General features: G+C 43.6%; 1 protein-coding gene across 3 annotated transcripts in view; it reads left to right on the top strand.

The window, feature by feature from the left end:
• Positions 1–22,804, top strand: part of LOC126928789 (frizzled-2-like) — a 126,441-nt gene that overhangs the window by 70,863 nt on the left and 32,774 nt on the right. Inside the window, exon 1 of one of the 3 annotated variants that reach the window (XM_050744560.1) lies at positions 3,605–4,264. The exons of the other annotated variants lie outside the window; for them this stretch is intronic. The gene's annotated coding sequence lies outside the window, so the exon portion shown is untranslated. Of the gene's footprint in view, positions 1–3,604; positions 4,265–22,804 lie in introns of those variants that run through there. 3 annotated transcript variants of the gene reach the window in all.

The following is a 22,804-nucleotide window of genomic DNA, read 5'->3' as shown; positions in this document are numbered from 1 at the left end:
CAAAAATCACGTTCGTTTGCGCAAGTTCCTGGCTTTCTGCCGGCGACGAGGACGCACAAGTATCGGCGGTAAAGGCGTTATTATGGAAACTTTCGCTTTGACGCTCACCCTCGGTCCGGTTACCCCCGCTTTCGACGACGAGAAAGAATGAAATTGAATCCTCGGAAAGGAGCGCGCCGCCACAATAAAGTCGCCGAGGAAAATCCGTCGTAGACGTCGATCGCCGTTCGGGAAATCGATGGATAGAGGCGAACAAATGATGAAAAAAAAAAAAAAAGAAAAAAAAGAAGAAAAGAAGGAAGAAGTTGCGCGAAAACTTTTCCACCGGTTCTCTCGCCGTCTCTCTTCGTTTTCTTCCGTTTGAGTTGCCATCTTCTTCTCTCTTAAATTATTCGTCGCGCGGAAAGTAAGGGTTTTCTGCGGCGGACTGCTCGCGGTCCATTCGAGCGGCGGAAAAAACGCTTTTTAGCGGAGGTCGGCAAGTCTATTCGTGCCAGTGACTCTTAAAATTTAAGTTCGACGGCGAATTCTAGCCGGGGCATTGTTGCCGCCGGAACAATTCTTCGTTTCTCTCTCCCCTCGCCAGCCAGAGACTTTTCAGCTAGACGTTGGAAAAACTTGTGCCCATTGTCCGCGGGAATCTTTCCCGCGTCGGTTCGTTAATTAATATCCTTCCTTTCTTCGATAAATCGTATCGGGGTGAGCGAACGAATCGCCGTGCTCCGCTTCTCGAAAATCCACGGGTCGACTGACTCTCGCTCGAATTGCTGAACCTTGTTGGATTTAATAAGGAGCGTAAGGAGAACCGTTGGCAGTTTTCTTTCGCTCGAGTCCTTGGCAAGCAGCCATAATCGACACGCGGTGAGACTTGCTCGATTACTATATTACAGCCTGCTATGAAAGTACTCGGATAATCCGAGATACCTTGTCGTGATAGTGCGTCGTGATCGAGATGCGTGGAACATACTACAATCGTCTACGTTTTTATTCGCCGCGAATATAAATTGATAGAACGTAATTTTAGCTGCGAAGGTTACACCTATCTCGCCTGCTGTATCTGACTCCGTTTTACATGCACGTGATCGTGGCTTTCTCGTATCATAATTTGTCATTTAACGATATTACAGACTCGACGAGCTACAAGTTGCGCAATTTTATGCCCAATAGAACGATCGATTCACTTGTCATTCGCAAAGCTTCGTTTATTTTAAGTTTAGCGTTTGGCGAGGGAATTTTTTAGTATTACGCAGGAGGATTTAAACTAGCTTCTTTATTGACTTCTCAATTTACAAAGTCGATCAATTTGCTTTCTAGACAGCTCGCACATACAACCTCCATACACGCTAAATGTTTGATTTTCTGAAATTTTCGACCAGCTCCTTGCAACGATTCCTCTCGCACCCACGGATGGAAGGTCATAACGAACTACCTTGTTCGTACTCGAAATTGCAGTCGTCGTCATTGTCGCGCTCCTTATATTGGGGTGGCGCGAGATCGTAATCAGAACCAATCCTCCGTCGTTCGACGTTCCTATGCATCCGTGCTCGTTGCCTTGCGGGAAAAAAAGCTACCCTCAGTTTCTCCAGCTATTCCGGGAGCGCCGGGGAAAGTATCCGTAGCCCGAGGGCTCCAACTTCCCTTTCGTGCCACAGAGACGCCGAGGACACGGCACGTTTACAACAGGGGACACCGTACATTCTCTAGAACTCTGCTGGTCGAATAGGCCGCGAACCTTCACGGTACTTTGCGGACAACTTAACGCGAAACTAATTGATTTTCTAATATTTCTCTTACGTCTTATATAATTAACGATGGTAATTGATACAGAATGTCATTGATAATTGCTTAAGAATATGTAGGTTAGGTGGGCTGAGAGGATTAGTTACGCTAGAGGCGGATGTCGAGATCGTAGGCAGTTAAGTATTTAGATATTCAAATGAACTTGAGAGAATGTATTACATTCATCGTAGAAAAAAGTTCATCGTAACAGATACGTCCAATTATCTCAGTCACGCTACAATTCAAAGAACTCATTGTTGGGGAACGGGCCATTCCTGTACGACGTATACAGGGTGTCCGGTAAATGATCGACGAGGAAGTAATTTCAGTCTAAATAGGTAAATTGAAAAGGCGGCGATTTATCCGCGAAGAAACGTGGCAAGTGTTTGATTTTCACGAAAAAAATGAATTTGAGTATTAAAACGCTGTCATTTCGAGTATAACAGATCGAACGCATTTGTGTACAGGATATCTATTAGAACGAATAATGTTAGGTGATGTTATCAGCTAACGGTAATTTTATAGCGTGCAAATCAGTAAACACGCTGTACGATAATGCACGATAATGCACGCGATATGAATAATAATAGATAACCAGCGTGTATAACCAGCCCGTTGCCGGGGTCGCGCTAGAAGGCAAGGCAGAGGGCGCGACGTAACGAGGAAGGGCGATTAGCATTTTATTGGTGTCGCGTCTTGCAATAGCTTTGGGCAGAGAAATAAACGAGGGAGGGACGTTAAACTTCATCGTCCATCGGACACGCCTTGTCGCTGCAGGTGTGCTCCGCTAGGTCGTTATTTATTGCACGGGCCCTCGCAGCCACCTACAACAGGGCTGTTTCGTTATTTATACGTTGGACGCGATGCTCGTTTTTGCACTCACACGGTCCACGCTCGCGGAATTTCGTCCCCAGATCTCTCGTTGGGAACACACCGCACGGTCGTCCGTCCGTACGTTTCCAGCGTAGCTGGAGGGATCGCGTGTGGACCAGGACGACGTGTCTTACACACCGCGTGAAACCCTAGATGGGAATTGTTCGGCTGCCCCTTGGCGTGTCCTCCGAGTCGCTAGTCGAAGATACTGGATCTTGATAGGAGGTAGGTCCCGAGGAACCGGTCGTGACTGTACCTACACGAGACATCATTAATGCCACCGTGGAACGAGCGCTCCGAAACGAAAATCGTCGGCCGTGGCCGGGAAGGGTGACTGCCGGGTGCCTCCTCGGGCCGCACGATTTCTCTGTCTGCCGGGCAGCAGGCCGGGAACGGAGGAAAAAGGAGCAAACCGGTCGCGGAACGAGGCGAAACCTCTAGGACGATAATTAGCGATCGAGGGTCCCGGGGAAGACTCGGGCCATCTCGTTATCCACGCCACGGCGCCCAGCGTGACGTCATCGCGCGTGTGGTGAGTGGCGACTGCCGCAAGAGGGTATAAGGTGGTACGCGTCGCGTGCACACACGTATACGCGTAAACAGGTGTGCATGTACTCGAAGCTAGCGTTCGCGCGAACTACGGCAGAAAGGAGCGACAGTGGTGGGAGAAAGTAAAAAGGAGAAAGGAGAGAGTTGAAATAAGATAGAGGAAGAAAGAGAGAGGAGCAGAGTCCAAATACACGTCCGAACTGACTCTTCTTATATAGCGTATACGGCGCGAGCGTATATACATAGAGAACGGGAGAATCCTACGCTTGTGTAAAGTATCCAGTGGCGGAGTGCGGAGACAGAGGGGACGCGAGGCTCGCCGAAGCGTCCCGAACTCGACCGAAAGGCATCCCCCACTCTAGACGCCGACACGGTCGGAGCTTCGCTTTCGTGTTTCCTCGGTTGCATTCACGTCAGTGCGTTCTAGACCGATGTTAGGGGTGGTTCGTGCCCGGTACGGTGACTCGCACGTGTATCTATACCGCATCGCGTTTGTGCCTCGTAGTGGCTGTCGAACGAACGAACGAACGAACGAACGTGTACGTACTTATCTCGCACAGCCAGTCCGGGAGCGTGCGCACGAAGGAAAATATTTGGAGATACGTGGGTCCGGTGTCTTTGTGCGTGGATGGGAACGCGGACGTAGGGACGTAGCGCGCGTTGTGTGATCCGCTGCCGTGTGTAAGCATTCGATTGCTAGCCGTGACACACGTTACCCGTGCACCGTGCATACGTTTACAGAGCTGATTTAGAGTGGCGGGCAGCACTGTGTGTATATAGTGTGTAGACGCGATCCCGACGGACGGAGGTTAGTCGTTCGGTGGCGACCAAAAAAGAGTAGAGCACACGAGCAGAGAGGGAGTCCGGAAGGAGCGTCGTGGTCTCTCGTACAGAGTATAGAGTAGCTGAGTGGTGTTTTCTGGACTTTGTACTAGCACAGCTATTCCGTTTTCGTTCGCCTGATAATGGATTAATTTTCGCCGGGGCAGTTCACCCCGGCGGCAGCGTAGTCTGGAGCAAGAGCACGCAGTATCGCGGCAGCAGCACTCAGCGATAAATCAAGGTGAGATCCGGCTTTGTTTTCGAGAAGGGTGTTCCGATAGCCGGCCTGCCATTGACCAGCCTCCTCGGCGAACCGTTTCACGTTCTCCTTTTCTTCCGTTTCGCTCTATCCGTAGCCGGTATACCCGCGATTATCTCCGTCCCTCCACGGCCACGCTGCAAACGAGCATCCACGAGCATGCAGCATATATTTTGCGGCCTCTCGCTTCCGTCTCTCTCTCTCTATCTCCAGCCTTTTCGATCTTCTCTTCTCCTTTTCCACTCTTGGTCGGCTCGCGCGGGTCTCCACGGACTCTTCTTCTCTTCTCGTGCATAGGGACGAACGAGAAACACATGCACGCAAACTGCCGAGCCACCCTACGCTCTCTCTTTCTCTTCTTTCCTCGCTCGTTTCTGCATTCTGAATACCGAACGACACAGACCTTGCTTCCAATTCCCCTTCTATTTCATTCTTCCGATGCCTATATACCCGAATCTCTTTCCCAAAACCCTTCTCTCCCTGACTCTCTTTGGCTGTTCTTTTAACGTAAACGCCCGCCGATCCTCTTTTCTCGTGTCCCTCTCCGCGAAATCATCCATGCAAATCGCGACCGATGGTTTTGGTATACACCGAGGGGATACGGAGCTCCTCGGTAAACGAGGCAGTCCGAGCCTTTTTCGAAATGCACCAGACGCTGCTGTCGCAACGACGCTTACGGTTATGCCGATTCCTCCTTGTATCTACCATTGTCTCGCACCGTATACGTATTTACGCAGAGTCGACCATTTGCGAGTACAAATCGGTTTGATTACAAATTGAGACGAACAGCTACGCGTAAATGGTAGAAATATGGTTTTTAATTCGACGGAGCGTGAAATAATCTGGACAGTTCTAGAGTGGAGTCAACATTAGCGCATAGTTACTGTTATTATATTGCGTTTGTTGTACCGTATTCCTTTTTTAAATATGTACATATATATATATATATAGTTAAAAGAAAGATGCTTCGTTACAAGAAGAATGAAAACTCGCATATTTACGAACGTAGACGATCCGGTTTAAAGCGATACTTCCGACTGTTACAAAATATCGCGTATACCTTATCTTTATGATTGCGTGATAGAAATTTTCATTTGAGGAGGCGTGATCGTTTAGTTTCCGGCTAAATACCATCGATTCTGATCGTTTGAATCGTAGCAACTTTGTATAGGATACAACATCTTGTAGAATAATTCTTGGCAGCGTTGATATTCAAAAGATTAGTTTGGTATTGCAATGCGAACGAGTCGAAAACAGAAAAAGATGACATTGTGAAAGGAAACAATCGTAAGCTGTTGAAAAGAAGTGAAAGTGCCCGGTGTTTCTGTCAGGATTTCGAAGGCAAAAGAAAATCGCCGTGAAACGTGTTCGATCTTCGCGCTGTGTGGCCACGTGACTCGGTGATTTTTGTTTCGGTAACAAGCGCGTCGAATACATTCCATCTGTCCATTGTTTCGATTTTTTAGTTGCACGATTTCCTCTATGCAAATAATAAGGCTATACGTAAAATATTTGTGAAAATTTCTACGTGCACAATGAACGAGTATCGGCGCTATCGCGATTACGCTTATCTGTAAGGTCTCGCTTTCTAAAATCGGAATTGGGTTTGCGGTGAGTCATTTTTAAATTAATAGATAAGTGAATTCTTGTGATTTATGACCATTATCTTATTTACCGTGTTTTTGCTCGCGGATAAGATTTTTATGCAGCTGTCTGTTTCTTACGTTAGCGTTGATAGGAATAAGGATCGTAATATAATAATAGTATGAGAATATTAAATTCTGTGTAGAGGTTGTTTCCGATTCTTTTGGAATTTTAAAAAGAATACAACGTAGAAACACAAAATTATTATAGTTGATATAATCGTTAACGATATCGTCGACTAGCTGTTTTAATAAAAAAATTAACGTGCATTTTAAAACCGTAGAATTATTTCCATATAATTCTTCCTTTTAGAGAGATTTACGCTTTTTAGGAAATTTAATTTAAACCGCGATTAATTCGCTGATAACCGAAAGGTCAAGCGGTATTTAGCACGTCAAACAACGATGTAATAATAACTTAGTCAATTTTGTGTTTTAATGTATTTTAATAATTGCGCAAGTCGATGCATATACATGCACGCGAGTATACTCGCGGCCGGTCAACAACATTTGTGCGTGAAAATACGAGTATGCTCGCGACGGGTCAACAATGTGTTAACACATCGCGAACCAGAGGTCTTGTCGCTAGTTATTTTCAGATGCCAGGTATTCTCGTAGCGCTTCGTATATTTAAATTACTTGTTACATAAATTTCAGGGGAATTTTGTTAACGTCCTTTACAACTACACAAGAATCTATTACGAAATATGCAATTTACGATCCTAACTCCTACTCGTTTAATTCGACTTACAACCGTTAAATAATTATTACCTTAGTCTCAAAATATTAGACAACCGTTATTTGTTTGTCATCTTCGTGTCTATTATACGACAGATGAGCAATCCGTGCGAACATTTTGACATTTAGAATCGTGTAAGTTATTAATTGGACGATTAACTTTCGACGAAGGTAATATTTTATGATCCTAGTTATAGAAGCATACGACCATCGCGAGGACTCGAAAATCATCTTCCTCCGTCGTAAAACTACTTAATTAGAAATGTTTGGTAATTCAAATCTATTCGATAAATCGAAATATTCTTAGAAATATTCAAACTCCATCGTAATTTATTAGTAGTACATATGTCTTCTTGCACGGTACCAAATTTACGATAGAAGGAAAAGAATAGAAAAGAAACAAAAAGCCAGAAATATTCGAATATTTCTATGCTTAGAAATCTATGCATCGCAATGGCGAAAATAAATTCGCAAGTCTTCGAGTAATCAGCTAAACGAAAATGACAAGGCAACGCGCATCTCGTGCATTTACAACCCCATCGAGAACGTCTAATTCCTACGTTTCAATTAAACCCTCGTCAAGATACCACGCAAGAACGTAACAGTCCGTAGCAATCAATCGTCGAGCGAGAAAGAATCGCGTTTCTCGCGGTCGAGTTGGTTACGTGACGCGAAGTCTGGCTGCTGTTATTTGCATAAACGTAGGTTCGACGTGCATAGACGTACATACACGCGTCCTTGATAGAAGTCCTTATTCGAGATGTAGTCTCATCGCGTATGAATAGCAGGTACGCAATTACGAGAGCGCACAGATGTCATCGGCAAACAAAGTTGACGAGGCTGGTCGTCTCGTCCAGGGCACCGATCGTTAAAGAGGGGGAAGATCAGCGCTAGAACTCCGGATGCAGTCATTTTGAACGTTCTTCTCTTCTTTTTCTTCCTTGTTATCTCGATATTCTTATTCCTAGAACTTTCACACTTGTCACGAGTTCTTATATCTTTGTTGAAATACTGCACGTACAAAATTTCCTACTTTTGTTCTACCTTCTCTAGATTTTTTTTTTTTTTTTTTTTTTTTTTTTTAGGATTCGAATATGAATTATAGCACGATCTTCGATTTGCGTGAAATGTGGTGAAATATAATATGCAACGAAGAAACATTTCGTTTGCTTATTCCATTAGAATCAATCGTCTTCGTAATTTGAAATTATTTATTTGCTTAAGCGTTAATCCATCGTCGATCTCTTTTGTTTCCTCCAATTTATCGTATTTTTGTTATTACCACAGGCATAGTTTCCCAGAAATTGCATTCTATTTTTTGCACGCATTTTTATCCTCGATTAATTACGAACCTAATGAAAGGTATTATCGAATATGATTCGATGAAAGAGTAATATTAACGATACGGTATAAACTCCGAAAGCAGATCATACGTGGCAAAAATGACCGCAAATGGAGTTGTACGATGAAACTCTCAGGTTCTAGCGTCAACGATGCGAAAACGGTTGCTTCGTGTGTCCCAAGTCGCAACTATACCGCTATGTACCCTAACAACGTACCTGCTAGTATTTTTGTATCGTCGATCGTGAAACGAACCGTGAAAACGGCAACCGAGAAAAATAGGGAAAGTCGTTAGACCGAAAGACCCCGTGAAAGCGAGGCGCCTACAAAAGAAATTCTCCTTTTTTACTTTTTCCCCCGGCTGATTTGGCCGTGCTAATTGAAGCTGGATTATCGATGAACCGGTATATAAATAAACGCTCTTTTGATATCCCCTTTGATGGGAAATGGTCGCAAGTCGATTGTCGAGCCTCGGAGTATCAAATGCACGTGTGCTTGATGAGTTATTAAATAGATTCTCTTTAAATAGCAACCATATAAATAGACTTTCTTCGGTCCCTTTGATTCGACGTCTTAGATGCGGTGTCTACCGTTGCCGTGCGTATATTTATTCGAAACCGAGTTTCCGACTGTGATATTTGCTACTGGAAAGTTTCAAACTTGTCGTATATCAAGTATTACTTACCACCTATTTGACGAATCAAACGTTTATTTCCAACTTTTATCGATTTCTCGATCAAGATGCGCAAACCAATTTTCCTTCACTCTTGTTAATCCTCTTCGCACGATTTCCATATTTATGATAATTATACTTTAAGGAATTCTACAAAAATACCGTTGTATGTTTTCAGATTGGCCATAAATTTCAGCGACATAGTCCACCGTCTCTTTTGTATGTTGCGTATATTCTGAAAATATGGTATCTTGAAATTTCCCATAAACGCACGAAATTTCGCAGTCTACTCGTTACAGCGTTTATAAAATTCCATTTAACGCACACGATATACGCGTACGAGTTTCACGACTGTTCGAATGCTTTTGCGAGCCACTGTATCGTTTGGCGGATAGCTCTCAGCACCCACGTAAAAAGAACGACCGTTTCAACCACCTTTCTGGATGCCGTATGGTGACAGCAACGTGCACGCTCGTTTTTCGAGTTGACACCAGTTCGAGAGTGGTTGGCGGGTGCGTAAAAGGCGTGCGATTCGCGCGAGAAATACCGAGAGACCTATGGTCGCGTCGACGCGTGAGAAATGACGGGCGGGAAAGCGTGCAAAGGTAAACTAGACGGCACCGAACCGGGACAGCAATAATTAGTCATGTTGCTCGAGTCGACGGTGCCAGTTGCCAAGCCAATAAGAAGTCGATCCTCGCTCGTTTCTCGTGATATATCGCCACCCAGGTGGGTGATGTCGCGTCGTCGACGTCCTTTTGGATCGTTTCAGGAAGCAAGGGACAACGGGATGAATACGTTCTTCGTAACTACCTCGTTCCGCCCGTTAAACGCAGCCACGTTTCTGGTTAAAATATAGGCTTCTCGGAGCACAGTCCACCGAGGAGTTGAATCGACGATGTTTCGAGGTTACGCAGAAAGCGCACGGTTGCTTTCAATGGAATCTCTCGATGAATCGTTGCCAGATACGAATTAACGTTGTTGAGATACAGTGCAGTTTGATACATTGGATATTGACATTTTGTACGAATAATTAATACCCAGCGTGGTAAATTTTTTTTTGAAAATATAATAGTTCGTTAAGTGCGTCTAACATTCTGCACGATTATTGTACAAATTTTCTATACTCGTTAACGGTTTCATCTTTTCGATAACTATGATTAACATATTCTGTAGTTTTATTTGGAATATACGACGTACGATTGTGTATGGGTTCCTTAGACTTTTCTAAGCTTCTTTGACGTTGTTAACCAAAAACAGCAAAGTCACTATTAAATTTTATCAACGAAATAGCTCCCTTAAAAGATTACGATAGAAATTTCCCAGTAAATTAAATCATATGTATACAGTATGCGTAGCAGTTATCTAGTAAGTAAATCGTTATTAAACCATACGTTATGACAAAAGCTTCTGTAAACTATACCACATACTCTACACAACGATGGCTCTGGTACAACAACTTCGACAGCTAAAAACAATTGTCAACTAATTTCATATCAAATTTCACTTTTATATCAGAAACTCTGAAACCAGAATAATTCAATATCAGCACGTATGTCTGGTTTCATGTCGGAGGCAAACGTCGACATCCGCCAGCGGCGTAGTCGTTTTCCATCCGAGAAAGTAACGTAATGCCGGGCGACGATAATTAACGCCTGCACACGCCGGTTTGCGTGGCTCGACGAGGCTCGTAATCTGAAGCTTGTAAGTACGCGGGCGCGTTATCGCGACAGGGAAGAGGAGGATGCCCGGGTATCTGATAGAGAGGCGATATTCGAGTTCCGCGACGGGAAGAGAAACGCGACTTTACGCGGGTTTATCGTGCCGCGTTTCCGTTCGAACGACACGCAGGAATAAATATCGGGCGAGATTTGGTGGCGAGACGCGCGCGTGCGCCAGGCGAAGAAAAAATATACGACCGCAAATATCTACGTCGCCTGGTGCAAATTTAACGAGAGCGTGGAGACTCGCTGGAAGGCAGGAAGGAAGCTGCCGCTGCCACGATAGTCGTAAAAAGCCGGAGAGATAAACGACGCCAAATCTTCTTTTCCATCCTCCGCGAGGATTTTGTTTTCTCTTTTCTCCTTTCTTTTCTTTTCGTTTCTTTTTCGGTGGGGAGATTTGATCGAACGAAGTCCAAGACAGCTCCGTTTTTAGCCTCGATTACGCGCTAGCTGTCGAGGTCGCTGTCGGAATAATTGCTGCTCTGTAGATTGTTCGAACGATGCTTTTTTACAGCGAGCAATGGTCGATCGATTTGTACGTCTGCGCGCACACGACGGAAGAGAAAAATATTTTTCGTTTGGAAAGTTTCGATAGACACGCTTCTTAACCGGTGTCCCATTGGCAAAGCTGTCGTTCTCGTCTTCGTTCGTTGCCATCCTCTTGAATATCTTTAAGATATCGGATCATCGTACTATTATTCGTTCTATTCGCGCTTTAAGCTTCATTCTCCGAGATATATTTGCAAGGTTTATTATATCTTTGAATCTAACAGGTTGTTCTTATTTTAGCTAGGTCGTATTAAAATATCTTCATTCTGGATATCGAGTAAATCTTTTTCCCCGATGACCTTCGATCTTTCCCTTCCGATAACGTTCGATCGAGGAATTTGCTCGAAGCAAAGTCGAAAAGCTGATGCGTGACTTTGGCTTTGGTTTAGTTTGCTTTGACTATTCCGCTTAATTACATTTCTGAAGATATATTTCGGCCAAAGTTTTCAAAATTTACTCCGAGAAAAGTTCTCAATTAAGAGTTGTGCCGTTGCCTCGCGACAAAGATCGAGCGTTCTATTGACTTAGACAATTGTAAAAAAAACTTGTTAGAAAATATAAATATATCGCATACTAGAATCGATGGTGCGCATTCTTTTAAAGAAACAACTGTTTCTTCTTGCGCGTATTCGTTATCCCTATATGTACATACACGTGGAACCACGTGATTACACACGAGCGTTTTTCACCGGAGCGTAGAAAGCTACAACAACGCCTATGCTCCCATAACCTGTTACTCTTCGTTCCAACTTTCTAGCTTCCATTTGTCATTTTCTTCGACGTCTCTTTTTCCCCGCTGTGGTTCGACCGGGTGGTGTTGCCGCGTTTTTTCGCCGGGAATGGACCGATCGAATCGAACGGGCGCCGCGTGTGTCCCGTCATCGTCCGTGGACGGAGAGGACGAAGAAAAGAAGCCAGGGCACGAGTCGCTTCTCGGGATAGTACAGGCGAGAGCGAAGGAGAAAACGAACGAAAAGGAGAGGAGGACGGCCAACGGTCATTATCGGCGACGACGTTTCGCGCGTCGTCCCACTTGGACCCTGGCAAAAAGCCGCGTTCCACGCTTTAGTATCCGGTAAACCTACATCTGGAGGTGTCTGGCATTATGCGAACGGGTTCCCCGAGAATCCATGGCCTTTTTTGGTCCACCCTCTTCGGCTCCCCTGGCCCGTGAAACCCCATGAAAGGCAAAGGTGAACGGTCTGTCGGCGAAGGCGGTGTGAAAAGGCCGCTTAATGAAAGAAAAGAAAATGTTTGGAAAGGGCGAAAAGCGGGCTGCGAGCCTGCGAGTCTCTTTGTGGGTGACACGCTTTCAACCGACGGACAATGGTTACATTGGATTGTTCTGAAAAACAGAGAGAAAAGGAAAAAGAAAAAAAGAAAAATTAGACTGTGTTCGCGGATCGGTCGGTGCGTGGAGGAAAAAAAAGAGAACAAAAATGGAAGGGAAAAAAGAAAGGACGACGGTGGTGCGTGGTGGCGGGAGGATCGCGAGGGGAAGGTTATTATCATTTGAATCGCGGGGATCGTTTCCATTCACCGGCGACTTGCCCGTCCTATCGACCGTCGACTCCAGCTTATAAATTTATTCAAGCTGGATGACGCTTTAATTGACGACCATTCGGCGAACACTTTTTATAATTCAACCGTTTCGCTCGGAAGCGTCTTCTCTCGGTCGCGCATCGAACGCTCCACTCTTCCGTACTTTGCTGGTTCCCGATTTTATTGGTTTTCCATCGGCAGAGACTGTTTCGGAGTACGGAGAGATATCGCGCTCTCTTGTTACTTTACATTTATATTTACATGATATATACACTTGCAGGATCTTGGTACGCGCGGTACGCAAGTACCGACCGAGGTTACTTTGTAGAATTTTGTTATTTTATACCTAGCTGTCTTCGTGTTTTATTGCCTGTTAGGACGTTAGAAGATCGTTAAATATTAAAGCGTTCTTGAGTGTTTTAATTACGGGGGAAACGAGCGTGTTGTTGGAACAAATTAGTTATTTCGCGCTTCTGCGGAAAGCATTCGTTTATTATCTAGTGCCTTTTTACGTATCTCTTTTTGTAGCAGGTAAGTGATAAGTAATCTGAACGATTTAAACTAAATATGTACTGCGTTACGGTCGGTGACTTTCAAGCACTGCCATTAATGGACTGGCGGATATAAAATCTGATAAAGTCGCATTATCAAACGCTGACCGATGTTATCGCATCGCCGTGCTGATCCAAAGAACGCAGCTCCATTTTAAAAGAGCGTGACCTACGGGCAGAATTTTTTTCTGAGATTCCTTTTCAAGCGTGCTGTTACGACTTCCTATCCCAACGACCATAGGGTACGAACGTACATAAAAATTAACCAAACGTGGATAAAGCGCACGGACTTGACAGAAAAATTTAACGAGTAAACCAATCGCGCGATATTATCAACCTTATCATTATGTTAATGAAACAAAAAAAAAAAAAAAGGAAAACCAATGGACAAATTCCACGAATGAATGAAACCTTGCCAGGCGCGATAAACCAACTTAACCAACCCAACGATACGTACCTTCTACGCAAGTCTTTGCTCATCAACTCCAACGTTACTGCGACAAATTCAACGATATCTTTCGCGAAAAACCGATAATTCACACCTTCCCAAAGAGGAGACAAAGTCGAGAGATAAAAGGGACCTCCGGATCGCAACAAATTCTGTTCGTCTGCCGTTTTCGCGATCGTGGGACACGATACTTATTTATTGCGTTAATTACAGCGGACCTGCCCTCCCTTGTTATACACGCCGCCTACTATCGTCGCCTCGTTATTGTAAGCAGCCGAGTATAGTAGACGAAAGGGGATGGGTTCTCGGTCGCTGGTACGACAAAGAGAGACAGACGTCTACACCGTGAGCTCACCAATCCACGTAGCGCGTTGTATCGACGACGGTGTTGGTGTAGGCTCGTGCAACTTGCTTTTTTTCGCACATCGTCGAAGCATTGTGGTTAAATGAATTATTTTTTAACGAGGCGGCATTATACCCGCGTCGCCGTTGTTCCTCCCCGTTGTTTTGCGGAAAAACTTGCCAGAACGGCGTGTCTCGCTCTCTGCCACGGGACTTTTTCTCTTCTCCTTGCCACGCCGCCGCCCCCTCTGACTGAGCGAGCGCTTTTCATGTCGCGTCAAGCTAGCGGCAGTCGCCGCGCCTCCCTTCCCGCCACCCTTCCACAGCATTTTCCCTTTCTGCGTGCTCCACCTCGCCGCTCCGCGAACTCGTACACACAGAGGCAAGCGAGAAGAAGCGTACGCGACACCGTCTCTTTGACTCTTCTCCGTTATACCGTCTCTTTCCCTTCGATAGCCAGGTGAAACCGTAATCGACGTACGCGAGAGGCGCAACCAACCTTCTCTTCTCTTCTCTTCTCTTCTCTTCTGGTTCTCTGTATGCAGCTCTGTTTCCCCCGTTCCTCGGAATATGGAAGCCCGCACACATTGGATTAACCTTTCCACGGTGCAACGCATCTCGCTTAATGAAATCGCGTGTTAAATGCCGAATAGAACGGCAGGAATTAAGTATTTGCCTGGACGTTGCTGGCAAAGTATCGAGACGCGTGTGTGCGTGTGTACATGTATATTGGGGTGGTCTGTCTGTTGATCGACCTGCCGCAAAGGGGTGAATGGAGAAAGGCGAAGGTTTGGATTCAGCGTGCAAGTTTTAATAAAACCAACGGTTAAACGGCGAACACAGAACGCTGGTATTAAAAGTGTATATCGTACGCGTGTTGGTACATTGTTCGATGGAATCTTGTAGACCCTGATGGCCTTTCGCGCGATTAAGCATTCACGAATTTTAATAAAACGTTTCGGACATAAATCGGAGAACGTAAATTGTCGATAAGCGAAATTGTTTCCGAGCAGTTTACGGGTTTTTTGTTTGTCGTTTCGAGACAGGCTCCTTATCGTGGAGAATTATAGTCTAGGAAATGGGATTTCGTGGATGTTTGGTTAGGTCAATGGAACTAAGTCATCGGTTGTTAAAGTCAGCCTAAAAGTCAGGATTTATCGCAGTTCAAATTTATTTTACAGCCTTGCGCATTGTTCTCTCTTCGTTATTGAGTCCTTTTTAGATAATAAGACCTCCTAATTGGTAAATCTTTATTTCTGTTTGCACAGATTTGTGGTAAACTCGTGATCGCGTTTCTACGAACTTACATTTATCTGGTTTCGAGCGTCGCGATGAAATTGAAAGTTAAAGGAGAGCACGTTGCCGTGTGCCGCTGGAGGTTCGTTATAGCGTTAAGGAAACTAGTCATATTCAGCTACAAGTGGTTGTTTTAATTAATTCAAATCGCTTGACAAATGCTTTGGATTTGTTACAACGTTTAGGATTAATATAGAGATTATTGGATGCATTTATCTTCGTTCACGGACAACAAGATATCTGCACGCCTGACAGTTTAATTACCTTCTTCGTATCGCTTTTGCCGTAACATTTCCCGGTAAATATTTTGTTTCAATTTTCTTACTTTCATATTTCCAGTTCCACCGTATCGATCTATATTCCGGTTCGTAAGTTGCAAGTTGTTTACTTTATACGTTCTTTGTCGATTCGCGCATCTGTTTGACCCGTTAAGAACAAAGTAGCGAAATAATAAGTATACGTTGCGTAAACGCATCGACCATGGAAAAACATAAATAAATCTAATTTACATATTGATTCGTTGAGATGCAAAACGCGTGTTGGAATAATGGATACTTCACAGAAGCTCCTTACAGTCGGAGACGCGAAAAGAATTTCCGACGCATCGACTAATCGTCGTAAACTATACCATCGTAAAATCGTAGAATCTGTAGGTGGAAGAAGAATTAACGACAGAGAAACACGCAACAATTCCTTGGATTTCTCTTTCATAATCATAATTCGTTAACGCGAATTGACTGAGAAAGATCGCAAAGGAAATTTCATGTTTGTAGGACGTTAATTGACCCTTGACCGATAACTTGCGTGAAAATTCAGCCGAGCAACGTTTGAATCGAAGATCATATCTGAAAATTAACTTCGCGATAAGATCAAGTTGTACATACGATATTTCCGATAAATTTATAACGCGAATTTTCAATTTATACTCGGCCTTTTGTATCATGAATATTGCCTTTTAATGTCTCGACACGATGGATGTGCGCGACGTTAAAGGATCGTAACGGTCGAAGCTCGACGAAATTCAGAAGGAGGAAACGCATACTCGCATCTTACTCGCTATCGCAACGTTTCAACAAACTCAGCATCAGTTAAGAAATACACTTTTCGCTGTCTATGAAAACCTACTCGATCACCCAATTACTCCTCGCAAACGTAACAAACACTTCGCGTACCCACTTGCCGCTTAATACGCGAGTTCCATCCACGCACGTGTACTCTCACACGTATGCACACCATACACGCATGCTTTCACTCTTATACCCACACATTAAGAAACAAGAACGAGATTCGCGAGTGGATAGCTCGATCGAAACGAAACGAGCGAAATTTTCCTCCGACTTTCGCGACATTCGTCCGGATCTCGCTCCCACGCGACTTTCCTACGCGCCAGGCCCACTTTTCGTGTACTCCGGCTTACACAATTCCGCATAATTCGCGCGCTCGTGCCCCCTCGACTCGTCCGTGTGGGCAGCAACCCAGCAGCCAAGCCACGATTCGAGGAACACACCGGCGAGAGCCACGTATCTGCATAACGGGTGCGCGCCGCAAAAGGGTCGAAAAAAATGGCCGGCCAACGTGCTGCTCGTGGTCGTTGGTCGTTGTCTTCTTCGTGGTCTCCTCTCCTCGAGCCATGCGAGTTAACACCAGTTGCGAGACGACTACCTCTCCCTCTTCCCTGCAGCGAGAGCCTGGTTTGCCGGCCGTTTGCTCGGTTAGCTTGTTCCTTCGTTCAGCCTCTGCCTTTCGCGTATATTTCTTTCTTTTCTTACCTCTTCTTCTTCTTCTGCTGCTGCTGCTGCTCCTCCTCCTCCTCCTCCTCCTCCTTCTCCTCCTCCTTCTTCCTCCTTCTCGTTGAGTCTCGTTGGTCTCTCCTCTCCATTTGACCGTGGAGCGTCGTAGTATAAGTCTTGGACCATGGCCTGTGGAATCTGCATCGAGACGCCAAGAGGTCCCCTTCGAGAGGTCAGGAGTGCTCCGTGGATCCTGGCCGGATCGCCGATCGTAACTCTTTCCGTTCGAGGAGGGTGGAATCCGTGCCGGTCGCCCCGTCTCCTTCCACGAATGACCGATAGATAAATAAAGGAGATAGCGCCGCGGTATAGGGGAAAGAATTGTTCCTTTGTTGTCTCCGTGGCTCCCGTGTGGTGCTACGATGGAACAGAGGGCGAGGCAAGGGACGCGCGATGGAAATCGAAGGAGCAAATAAAGAGTCGATTCAATGGTTGAACGTGATCGCGGTAGAGGCGTGTGATAAGAGGGGTGTCGATACCAGCTGGTTTCCGGGAACGAATTTCTTAGGGTTACGCGTTTGCTATTAGCGATCGATTATTATAGCTGCTTCCTTGTAGCGATAAATTAATAACCGAGTCCTTGTTTCTCATAATTATCGATCGTATCGGAGAAAAAATTAAAGAATCTTCTTTTTTGAATTTTTTCTCAACGGTTTTACGTGGCTACAAAGTACTTTCTACTAAATAAAATACAAATATAATAACGTAATAATAGCTACCTATCTCGATAGAGACGAAAAGGTGGAAAAATCGCCAGTTAAAAGCAAAACCGCAAGCTGCTTTAAACATGCTCGCTAGAGTCTTTCGAAGAACCACCTGAATATCCCTTATTATCGAGCATCTTGGAGATCCTGCCCGATTCAACGCGAACGATTCTTCTATTGTTCGCAAAATTTCTCTGCGATCTACGGTAAAACGGCAATGGTGTTACCTTTCCTGGCGAATTCTGGATATTCGTGGTATATTTGTTTAGGCGGTGGTCGATAGCGCGCCGCGGGCTCTTTTGAATCCCAGAGGTAACTCGAAACTGCTAAACGTTACGGAGCTTTTTAAGGCCGGCGCGCGATTCCGTGCGGATGGGGCATGCGTTCGATAAGGATCAAAGCTACTTTGTCGGGTCCATGTTCATGCGGCGAGTGAAACTCGTGATATTTTTCCTACCGGTGTCGCGTTACCCCGCGGAATCCTTGGAAAAAGGAGAATCCGCCGATTATATGCTTATCTCGCCGCTATCTTCCTTTTTTTCCACTTTGCCTTCCATCCTGGTCCGTTTGCGCGAATAATGCTGAAAGATGAGTAGCTTTTGTTCTTCGATCGATCTTCAGAGTCGGCATTTTTATTCTTTTTATGGAAATTTTTTAAACGAGTTTTGCGTATCATTGAGAATTTTATAAAAGAAGATATATTATCGAGCGTGCAAGAAGAGAAAAAAGAAGAAAGAAACCGTCGAGTATAATTTTGCGTTATAATTTTTCTTTACGTTACCGAGATATCCTACTCGGAAATTGATTGCTGATTGTCGAGAATTTTTCAAAGGGACCAAGTTTTTAGAGAACGTGTCTCAAGATGTTTCGAAGTAGCATCTATTGGGCATTTGAATATCGCTTGATACCTAAAGACCAACGATTATAAATATTTATAGACATATTATTATTGCTATTATATAGAAAACGTAAAAACGTGGTAAGAAATAAAATAAGGCACAGGTAGTTACATAAGTAATTCGTAAATTACAGGACGTATACGTAGTATAGGGTTGAATTCACTCGTGGGATTTTTAATAGAATTTTCGAAGACGAGGTCTGTCTACACCTTGTTCCCTCGTTTTGTAATATACGCCTCCTGCACACCTGCCTGGCTTCTGTTCTTTCTCTCCTTTTCTATTTCTTGCCATTGCACGCTTGTTGTGTTCCTCTAATCCAACCAATTCTTGCAGCTTTCTCCGAGCCCTAGATCGTTGCCTGGTTCATTCATGCTGACGAAAAAATTGGAGCTAACTGCACGAAGGTTTCGAACGAGAAACCTGTCCTTCTATGGAAGCTAGTCACTGTCTAGAAATCTCCTATACTTCTTGTAAACGTGATTTATAATCGCTCTTTAAAATGCAACTATATTTTTATCGCGTAGTAATGGACTTGCAATTTGGAAAGTGATTCGAGTTTCGATTTTCCATCGATATCCAGTTTCTGGGTACTAACAAGGGTGGCAAGTTTGTCGCACGTACGAATCAGTTTGAAATCAGCATTTTTCGATCGTAATAAATTTCTGACGACAGAGTTAGCAAATTTCCAAGTCGACTCGATCTTTACATAGTGTGAAGCACACAGCGACTCGAAACAAGATGTTACGAGATGCAAACTTTTATTCGAAAGTATGTCGTAACTTTATAAAGAAGATTCAACTTCTTAAGACAGTCTCGATAAATTTCAGGAAAACGTATCGAAATATATGGAACATATTTTCCTATCTTATTACTTTCGCTATACAGATAGCTGTTTAAAAAATCGTATAAATTACTGCTTTTGAAAAAGGTTGCTATTTCTATATTTATGATATATTATGATAGGATAAAAGAACACGTATAGCCAACTTGTATAATATATGTAGAACGAAGGTGTACAAAGAAGAGAAAACGTGTTTCTTTCCACTTCGGTAGCCAAACTAATAGCCCACCTAAATTATCACGTGTCTCGCGATAGAGTTCATTGAGAACCTACATGAATTCTTATAATACGAAAACGTCGTGTCGCGCTATTAACCGATAACATTCAGCGGATTATAAATATTAATGCCGCGCGTAGGTAGGTTGGGCGAGAAAGAATTTTCACTCTTCGCATACAATCTGATCTTTATTGCAGTTTATTGCTACCCGCTCTAATATTCGCTCTCACGCACACCGCCTATATTTTGCACCTGTTTCTCTTCCTGGCTCCCTCCATTGGTCGCTCATTCACTTGCACGCTCGTTCCGCCGATCACCAGCTCGCTCCTCTGCTAATCATTAAGATCTCGTCTCCCTCGTACTCTTTTCTCTTTTTCCATTCACCGTTCAATTTGAAATTTCGCCACGTTAGTGTCTTCTTAGCTTCGCCAGATCGTAATCGTACAATTACATTCAACAGGTATATAATTCTTCGTTCGTCGAGCGAATCTTTGTATCTAATTGCGATTAATAGATACGTGCAATTTATACGCGGATAGATGGACTGGAATTTTCCATTTGATTTATTCGCGTATTCTTATCGAAAGATATAACATGACCGTAGAAAGCTGTGATTGATTTAATCGGTTTATGGAATTGGTTGTCAATCGGTAATTATAATAAATATTAATCACCGATCGCTAATGAGAGGTTGGTAATCATAGGTTGTTGATTTTCAATCGAAATGTAATTAAAGCCCTGTTTGATTTACGCAAACGTGTGTATTTTACTGATTAAAATCCATACCAAATGATCGATACCGGATTTTCACAATAGTCGGACATTCATTTTCAGAGTTAATTAATCGTCGCATCGATGATTAATCTTTACGCGAGCGTCCGAAATATTTTCGATTAATTTTTAAGGACACGCTTTACATAAATTTCTACGCGATAGTATCTTCGGAGGATGGAGATTCAAAGAAGTTTTGTGAGATTTTTACTGGAAGATAAATAATTGACGAACAAGATAGAGAACTATGGTTAATCTTTAATCGGTACCTGCAATCGCACACCTATTGAATAATTAGATACTTCGTTATAATCATTAACCGCGTTAAATCGCAAGATAATGTCTTCAGAAAGATTCCAACTATAAAACGTATCCTATTAGAGCGAGAACTTTAGCGTAGAATTATCCTATTGTAACTTTTTGCAGGAATTAAAAGCAACACGATTTACCCAAGACGTTAATTGTGATTAATCTTTAGTTATAAGTGCGATACTTACGAATATCTTTGAACGACATATTACGGTCGGAATTTTAATATAGAACGATCCCATATAATTTTTTTCGAGACTCAGAATTTTAATAGTCACCGAAGGCTGCCGTGGCAGTAAACGCGATACAAGAAAATAGAGTCCCGTAAAATGTCCCACTTCCCTCCTTTTAGCATATTCTTCGAGACGTTCGCCAGAGTCATCCATCACTCCTTCCAACATTCCTCTCCGCTGGAATGACTGTAATTCCCTCGAATAATGTTCCCTTTTACGCCATCAAGCTTGATGTATCGTCTCTAGAAAAAACGCGACCCATTCGATGCATCTTTCTCGATCTTTCCGATATGGACTAATAAAAATTACAATATATTTGTTAATATTAGTTTTATTCATATTTATATTACGATCTATCCGATGGGAATTTTATAACGATGGCGTAACGATGGTCTTTGCTTGAAAGAATAGCGATATATTTATGTCGCGATTAAAAATGTTTCGGATATTAATTTACATACTACGATACGACGATATAATATTTATTTATTACGCGTTATTTTAAATTGCTTCTTACGCGTTTCATCGAAAATTTTCCCATCTTCGCTTCTTTAAACTTCCTCTTTTAATCCCAACGTGGACAATCGAATACACGTTTCTACGTTTCTTTCGACGATTCACCACGGCCGTCAGAATTTATCTTTATCTCTCATTCTTCTCATTTCGATCGTTTCGCCTAGTTCTCGAGTACGATAGAAAGGGTAGGTTTATTTTTAGTACGATTATGGTTGGCAGAGCTGGTCGGAATTTTACGTATAGTCGTCACGGGAAACTGTTGGGTCGATAGTACCAGCACGGTCGGAAAGCTTCTCCAAGGGGAGGGCCGATGGTGGGTGGAATGACGGTGGTTGCGACGCTGGCTGGTGGAGTGGCGGCCCTATCGACCGTGTGCCAACGAGGAACGTCGTCACCGCACCATAAGATTTCCCCTTACGGTCTTCCCGTCGCGATGGTGCGTCTGCAAGGATACCGCATATTTCCTACCGGCAGTTGAAATTTTTTTTTTCCGGATCAATACCACCACCACCACCACCACCGCTAACCTCCACGGGTACCATCAAGGAGAATTCAATTGTATTTTCGTGCGGAATAGACGTTCATCTTCATGGGGGGCGGGATGCAATTTCCTACAATTGCCAGGAAATATATAAGTTTTCCTTCGAGTTATGTAACGTGTTTTTTACCTGGAAGTAAGAGGAAGATGGGATGGACGAAGGATGGGTTGGTCGAAAGAGTTAAGCGGTTTGTTACGGATGACTTTTTCTTGTGTTTACGCGTAGATTGTTTCGAAATGAGCCTCTCAGAGGCTGCAGAGGTTGGACCAGTCGACTTCACCTTTCGTTAATCCCTTAGTTCCTTGATCTCGTTAAGTAGATTTCGCTACATTAGATACAAAATTCTAACATCTATCTGAAAATTGTAGTCTTTGTAAGGACAAAAATGTCACCTACTCCCACGTAAATTCTAAATTCAATATTATCGATTCTCATCCTTTCCTAAATTGCACTCTAAATTCTATATTTTACGCGAACAACCCTCGTGTCCAAAAATACCAGACACCTACATGGTTCTCGCAACTCTGTAATTAGGGCATCGGCTCATATACACTGATTCTCCTCGTACGTCACCGGCTAATAGTTTAAAACCACTTTATAATATTATAACAAACCATGTTCTCGTCTTATTAATTGGAAATTAATTTTCTCCCTTTGGTAGATGATCGTCTCTCGGAAATTTTCTCAAAGAAACTCTCAAGTCTGACCAAGTACGTAGCTAATGGTTCCAAATTTTCGCCTTTCACATACACGTTAAACTTAGCTACTAGAGGGGCATTTTCGAGCCCACTCTCGAATCAACCAACCATCTTCAATGACGTTTTTAACAAAAAAAAAACTCCTCCATCCACGTACA

This window comes from Bombus affinis, chromosome 2 (genome assembly GCF_024516045.1).
Source record: "Bombus affinis isolate iyBomAffi1 chromosome 2, iyBomAffi1.2, whole genome shotgun sequence".
NCBI classification, from domain to species: Eukaryota; Metazoa; Arthropoda; class Insecta; order Hymenoptera; family Apidae; genus Bombus; species Bombus affinis.
Note: the sequence above shows the minus strand (reverse complement) of the source record. Positions and strands in the feature narration are given on the sequence as shown.